Source organism: Amborella trichopoda, chromosome 3 (assembly GCF_054954075.1).
Source record: "Amborella trichopoda isolate Santa Cruz 75 chromosome 3, AtrichopodaSantaCruz75HAP2 v2.0, whole genome shotgun sequence".
NCBI classification, from domain to species: domain Eukaryota; kingdom Viridiplantae; phylum Streptophyta; class Magnoliopsida; order Amborellales; family Amborellaceae; genus Amborella; species Amborella trichopoda.
The window spans coordinates 42,314,521-42,320,629 of NC_142338.1; positions in this window are offsets into that span (position 1 = coordinate 42,314,521).

Genomic DNA, 6,109 nt, shown 5'->3' on the forward strand with positions numbered 1-6,109 from the left:
AATATCTAGAGATTTAGAAAAATTCAAATAAAAATTTTAAAATAAACAAAATTAAATACTTTGATGGAAAAATGGCTCATATAATATAAGAATAAGTGTACATTGGGGCACTCCACTTTCAACTGTGGACCACAGACCAAACATGCTTTCTCAAACCAACCCAACATTGCCCATGATCCACAGTCCATGCAGGTGATCATTAGCAAGTCACCAAAGTCTAGCCAATGGATTAAGGGTTGTAGTCCCAGTATATGGATTTCAGATTCTCCTCTAGAGACGAACCAATGTCACCTAGACATTGTTGCAATCCATTGCTCGCTGGTGCATAGGGGATATTTCTCGCATATGTACCCGCGTACACCCAACAATCATTCCCCATGTATATCTGTTGGTCGCCGATTTTGACTTCCTTCAAATCAACAAAACCATCCTTAGTTTTAGAAACATGCCTAGTCGATGTAGAGTCCACCCATCATCCTCTCAAATCATGATCGGCCACCATCAATTCAGAAACCACACAAACTAGGTCGAGCTTCTTATTATTTTTCTGGTTGCTCATTTGTTCATTGTTCCTACGATAGCCATTATTGGAAACATTTTTATTTGGACATTTGGGTTTAATATGCCTTATCTCTTCGCAGTTGAAACATTTTGGCAAGTTGTTGTAAACCCTTCCTCATCATGGTTTGAAAACTTTACCCTTCCCTTTAAATGGATTATGGTTATTTCGATTATTGTAGGGTTTGGGGTGGTCACTTTTAGATGAATTTTGGGCAAAGTGCAATTCTGCCTTTCCATTTTATTTATTCTTTCTTCCGTTATACTTAGGTGTATGGGTAAGTTCAACATAGTAATTCCATGGGATGAATGATTAAGAGTAATGTCTACAAGTTCCCATGAATGTTGGAGATTGTTCAATAGAGTTGAGACATGCATACGATCGAGAATGAGGTTTCCCGTTGCAGCAAGGTTTTTAATTATTAACATGCTCTACAACATATTCATTTTCCCTTATCCTACATGAATTATACTTCTAAAAAAAAAACTGAATATGAGTTTCAGATATAGATCCATATTTTTCCATCAAAGCATCTATCATTAATTTAGATGTTTCATAATCTTAAAAAATTCTTATCAAATCATCGTCCATAAAAGTAAGTAATGTGGTTTTTGCTAATTTGTCAACCCCTTCCCATTTCGCAAGTCATCTTCTCATATGAGCAAAGGGATTTAAACCCAATTTAGGTTTAGAAGAAGTCAAAATATGGTCAATCTTGTCTTGAATCAATATATAGTTCATTTTTATTTTCCACATATTAAAGTTTTTCAGTTTAGATAATTCACTCATCACCAAACTAGCAGTTATGCTATTAAAGAAATATAAGAATATCAACAAAATTCAAGGTTTAGATCAGCTGACCACTTCCTTGATGGACAATTTACCGATTTTTCATATGATGATGGCAACACCCTTTTAGTCAACGATGGGTCGCAGATCTCCTCAAGTGGACCAACAGATAATGGCCACAAAAGGACTTCCGATGATAAGGGCTAGTTGTGCTTTAGATGGTTCTGGCCCCTTTTGGCAAACAGTTGGAGTGGCAGCCCACAAAAAAAAAAAGAAAAAAAAAAATCCTTGCAAAAATTCTGATTTTCAGCTCCCAAAAAATGCATTATATCTGCCAAATAGGGTTGAGTTCCATACCAGAAAAATAAATTGGGTATTGAAAAACAAATGAATGCCTTAAATTGAAGGGAGAATGAAATGGTACTTATTTATCAAGAAAGAGAAGATGGAAATGGGTGAGTTGGGAGAGATGACCACATAAATAATATAAGGGAATGTTTTTGGTGATGACATCCCTAGTTGCAGCTTTAGAGTGTTAAAATAACTAGAGAGAGAGGGAGGCAACATAAGGAAGCTTTAGAGTGTTCAAATAACTAGAGAGAGAGGGAGGCAACATAAGTAAAAAAAAAACAAATTGAAGAGAATGGACAAAAAAGTGGCTCAATAGAGTTATAGAGAGATAAAATATCAAAGGAAAAAGCAAGGGAAAATTTCATATAGAACCCTAATTCCTCATATTATTTCATGGTAGATCCTCATTTCATTTTTCTTTCAAGCAGCATAATAGAGCCTCTAAAGATTTCACTATACCCCCTCATCTCTTGTCTCACTATTTTATTGACTTTTGATCATAAAAATTAGCCCTAACAAATCTTTTTATACCATTTTAATCCAAAAACTTTTTTAATGTGTGAAAAGGGAAAAAGATGGTTAAAAAAGCTTTTAAGATGAAATGGTATAAAAAGATTTGTTGGGGCTAATTTTTATAGTAAAAAATCAATAAAAGAGGGAGATAAGAGATGAGGGGGTACAGTGAAATCCTTAGGGATTTCCTTATGCCGCTTGAAAGAAAAAGAAAAAGAGGTCACACCATGAAATAATATGAGGAATTAGGGTTCTATACGAAAATTTCTCCAAAAAACAATCATATAGTGACAAAATAGAAGCAAAAAGATAAACAACAAAAAGGTTATATAAAGGAGAAATAACTATGTACAAAAAAAACAAAAAAGGTATTTGCCTTGCTTGCGTAAAATTGCAGATGGCAATAGCGTGCGTTGGTGAACTCAAGGGAAAAGAGAGAAACGGTTGTGTCTCGATAGTTTGATGGAGCCCACAAAGAAAAGAACTGGCTCTGAAACCAACATCAAAATATAATTAAAAAAAGTTTGATTGAAAATGATAGATAGAGAAAGATAGATATGGAAAAGTGATTTTTGCTGCAAAGCTTGTGGATAACTAAAGAGATGGGCAATGACTCTGATTTTTCTCTAGATGAGTGAGCCCCTTTTATAAGCATTGAAGATTATCCTCTTGCCACATATGGTAGGTTTTGCATTCAATGGTTTAGATTTCTCTCTGTACATATCAGTAGCTAAGCCTTTTTTTTTTATCATTCTCTCTCTTATCCCAAAGAAAAATGTTTGGTCTAATGCGACCGTTAGAATATCATTGATGGGTGGTTAAAAAAACAGAAAGAGAATGAAATTTATCATAAAAGATAGTCAAATGATTTGAATACAATGAGACTATTATAGCAAGTATATAATATAATTAAATTAAATTAAATATATTTGAAAATAGAAGATAAGAGAGAGACCATGAAAACTATGGTAGTCTTGAGGCCTTAGTGGCCATACTCCAACATATATCCTACATTAAATAATGGATTAGAGCAATGCTGAAATATGGAGATATATTCTTTCCTTGTGTTCTAATAACCAATGAGGTATTTGCATGCTTGCACCAACACATGAGGCGTCCTGAGCTTGAGCATGCTTACAGGCCTGGCTCATGTGTAATTTGGTCTTTGCAGCGTTAATATTTTTTGCCGTTTGGTTCCATTATCATAAGGCTACTCTAAAATTGGCTTGCTCCAAAATGTAGATATAGGTCCTCTATTTGTATGAATGCTAACAAATTCTTCCATTATTGATAACTAACAATAGTGGAATCAATGGTGCAGAATCAACATAGGACTCTGACTCAACACTACCGACGAACGGATCCATTGACAAAGCCAGCAGAGGGACGACGTGCAGATATGGTAATTATCAGCCTACAATTGAAGAGGTGCCACTGCCATTGGAAATTTCATAAATTACAACATTGCCCCTGCCAGCAACACTTGTGGCTTTAACGTGTTATATTAAGCGTGATGGTTGTTTTATGGAACTTGAAAATACACCTGACCGTTGGTTATCCAATTGCATTTTGGTTGCAATTGATGAAACCTTTTCAACAGTTATGATTAAGAATCAAAGGGTTACAACTTATCATATAATATAGGACCCGGTATCTATACGGCCAAGCTCACATATGTAGAAATACGAGCCTATTAATAAATGTATTTTTGAGATGGATTTTTGGACTTAATTTTTAATGATATGTAATCTCTAACACGAAGATCATGAGTATGAAAAATAAATAAATTTTAAATACTAAAAATAATAATTTTAGTAAGAAAACATTTGGACCGTTAGTTTCTATTGTTTATACATGGAACACCTACTTGCATCCATCTTTAAGATGGATGCTTAATACTTTTTTGACCGCATATTTAGTTATGCGGTGCTTAACACTTTTTTGACCACATATATAGTTATGTGGTCCAACCCACATGAGACAATTTTCCTATAACATATGTATTGAACAATTGCATTGGGTGGAAGTGAAAAGGGAATTTCTATCTATAGAAATGAAGATTTGTTTTTTCCTCATTTGTAACTAGACTCCTCTCCTATTTAGAACTTGTATTCAAATTTTCGCTCTCTAAAAATAGGCAACTGATGCTCTAGATAATGAAGTACTTATGCAGTTGTATCCGTAAGTATACCGAGAGCTAATTTGCTCGGTAAATACTCGTGCGTAGAAACAAAAAGATTATTGTTCCTAGATGCGATCCACTTGTGCCTTAAAACAAGAAGCTTATTGTTCCTATTATGGCTATGAAGAGAAGCTTTATATCTATCTTTGCTTTTTTGCCCCATTTCACCCTCAAGATTATTCTCGCCATGGTGTTCTAACGAACTCCAAGTCCCTGCGACTTAGGTGAAGTTTGAAACTCAGCATTTAAATCACAAAACAAGGTTTCACCATAGTTATATGGAAAATTCATGTTTATCATTTTCAAAATACCATGGTTTGAGGATCTTGTAATATGTTTTTTTTTTTTTGCGTGTGTCAGTGGGGAGAGGGCCTTACCCTTGGTAGAAATTGAGCGTCGAATGTAGCGTTGCAGATCATCAAGTACTAACCAATTAAGCCTGGGCATGAGGAAATTTGATAAACAATATGATCAAGGTCAGTGAAGTGAAGGTCCATTCAACTGCAGTGCTACGGTGTAATTTCAAGAGAAGAATTCTCGATCCAACCAGCTTAAAACAACCTGAATTTAGAACATGGAATCTTTTATCCTACAAAAGTATTCAGATTAAAAAAAATTTATTTGAAAGTGATTCAAGAAAAAATCTTTGGATCAAGAAATTGGATTACCGAGGTGAAAAACAAAAAACTTCAAATCTGAATTGAAATAAGGAAATTGCAGCGTGCAAGTAGTTTTTTTAATGTTCATGTACAATTACAACAAAAATAAAAAAGAAATAGCCTTTTCTATCACACTCTACTCCAATTGCTTATCATTCTAATTCCATTAATGCATACTTTATTTTAAGCAAGAAGATTAGGTTCTCTTTTATTGAGCGGGAAGAAGAAGAGTTACGAATCTCCAACTCATCCTTTTTTGGTAGAACAAGAACACAAATTCATTATCTCTAAATCAATGAATTGATTCACTTCTAAATGTAAGTTCCCTAAGGCAACTAACATCCACCTTAAAGATGGATACTAAAAGGCGGTACTCCCATCAAATCTATACATCAATGGTTTAGACAAATACATCAAAAGTACTACTTTTTATTTAATTTTATTAATTGATATTCACCATGGTATAGATTATCAATCCCTAAAATTTTTGAATTGAAAATCCATTTTTGATATGGATTTCGAGGGATGATTGAGATGGTCCACTCATAGAACCCTTTTTTTTAAAAACAAAAAAAAATTATAGATGCTCTCAAAATCAACTTTCTACCCATCGTAACCCTAATACTTTTTGTATTATATTTTAAACCCCAATACTATTTTCTCTTCTATTTACCTCAAGTTAAATAGTTAATGAATTTTCCCCGTTTCCAATATATTATTTTATATTTCTCTCTCTTCCCCCGCCCTTTTTTTTTCTCTTTGTCTTTTTAGTTGCGTGATACACTTGCTTTCTCACTTTTTCTCTCTACTCGTCCTCTTTCTTACTTTCTCTCTTTTTCTGCCCTCTTTTTTTCTCTCTCTACTTGTTTTTCTCTATCTCTCTATCCTCTTTCACTCTGTCTCTCTCTACCCTCCACCATTTCTCTTCATCTTTTTTGCGATTATTTTCAATGTGTCGGATTACATTATATGAGAATAACTTCTTGGAATTTATGTAGTCCGGTACACTTCTTGTTGGACCGAAAAAAAATTTGCAAAAAAAATGGAGAGAGAAAA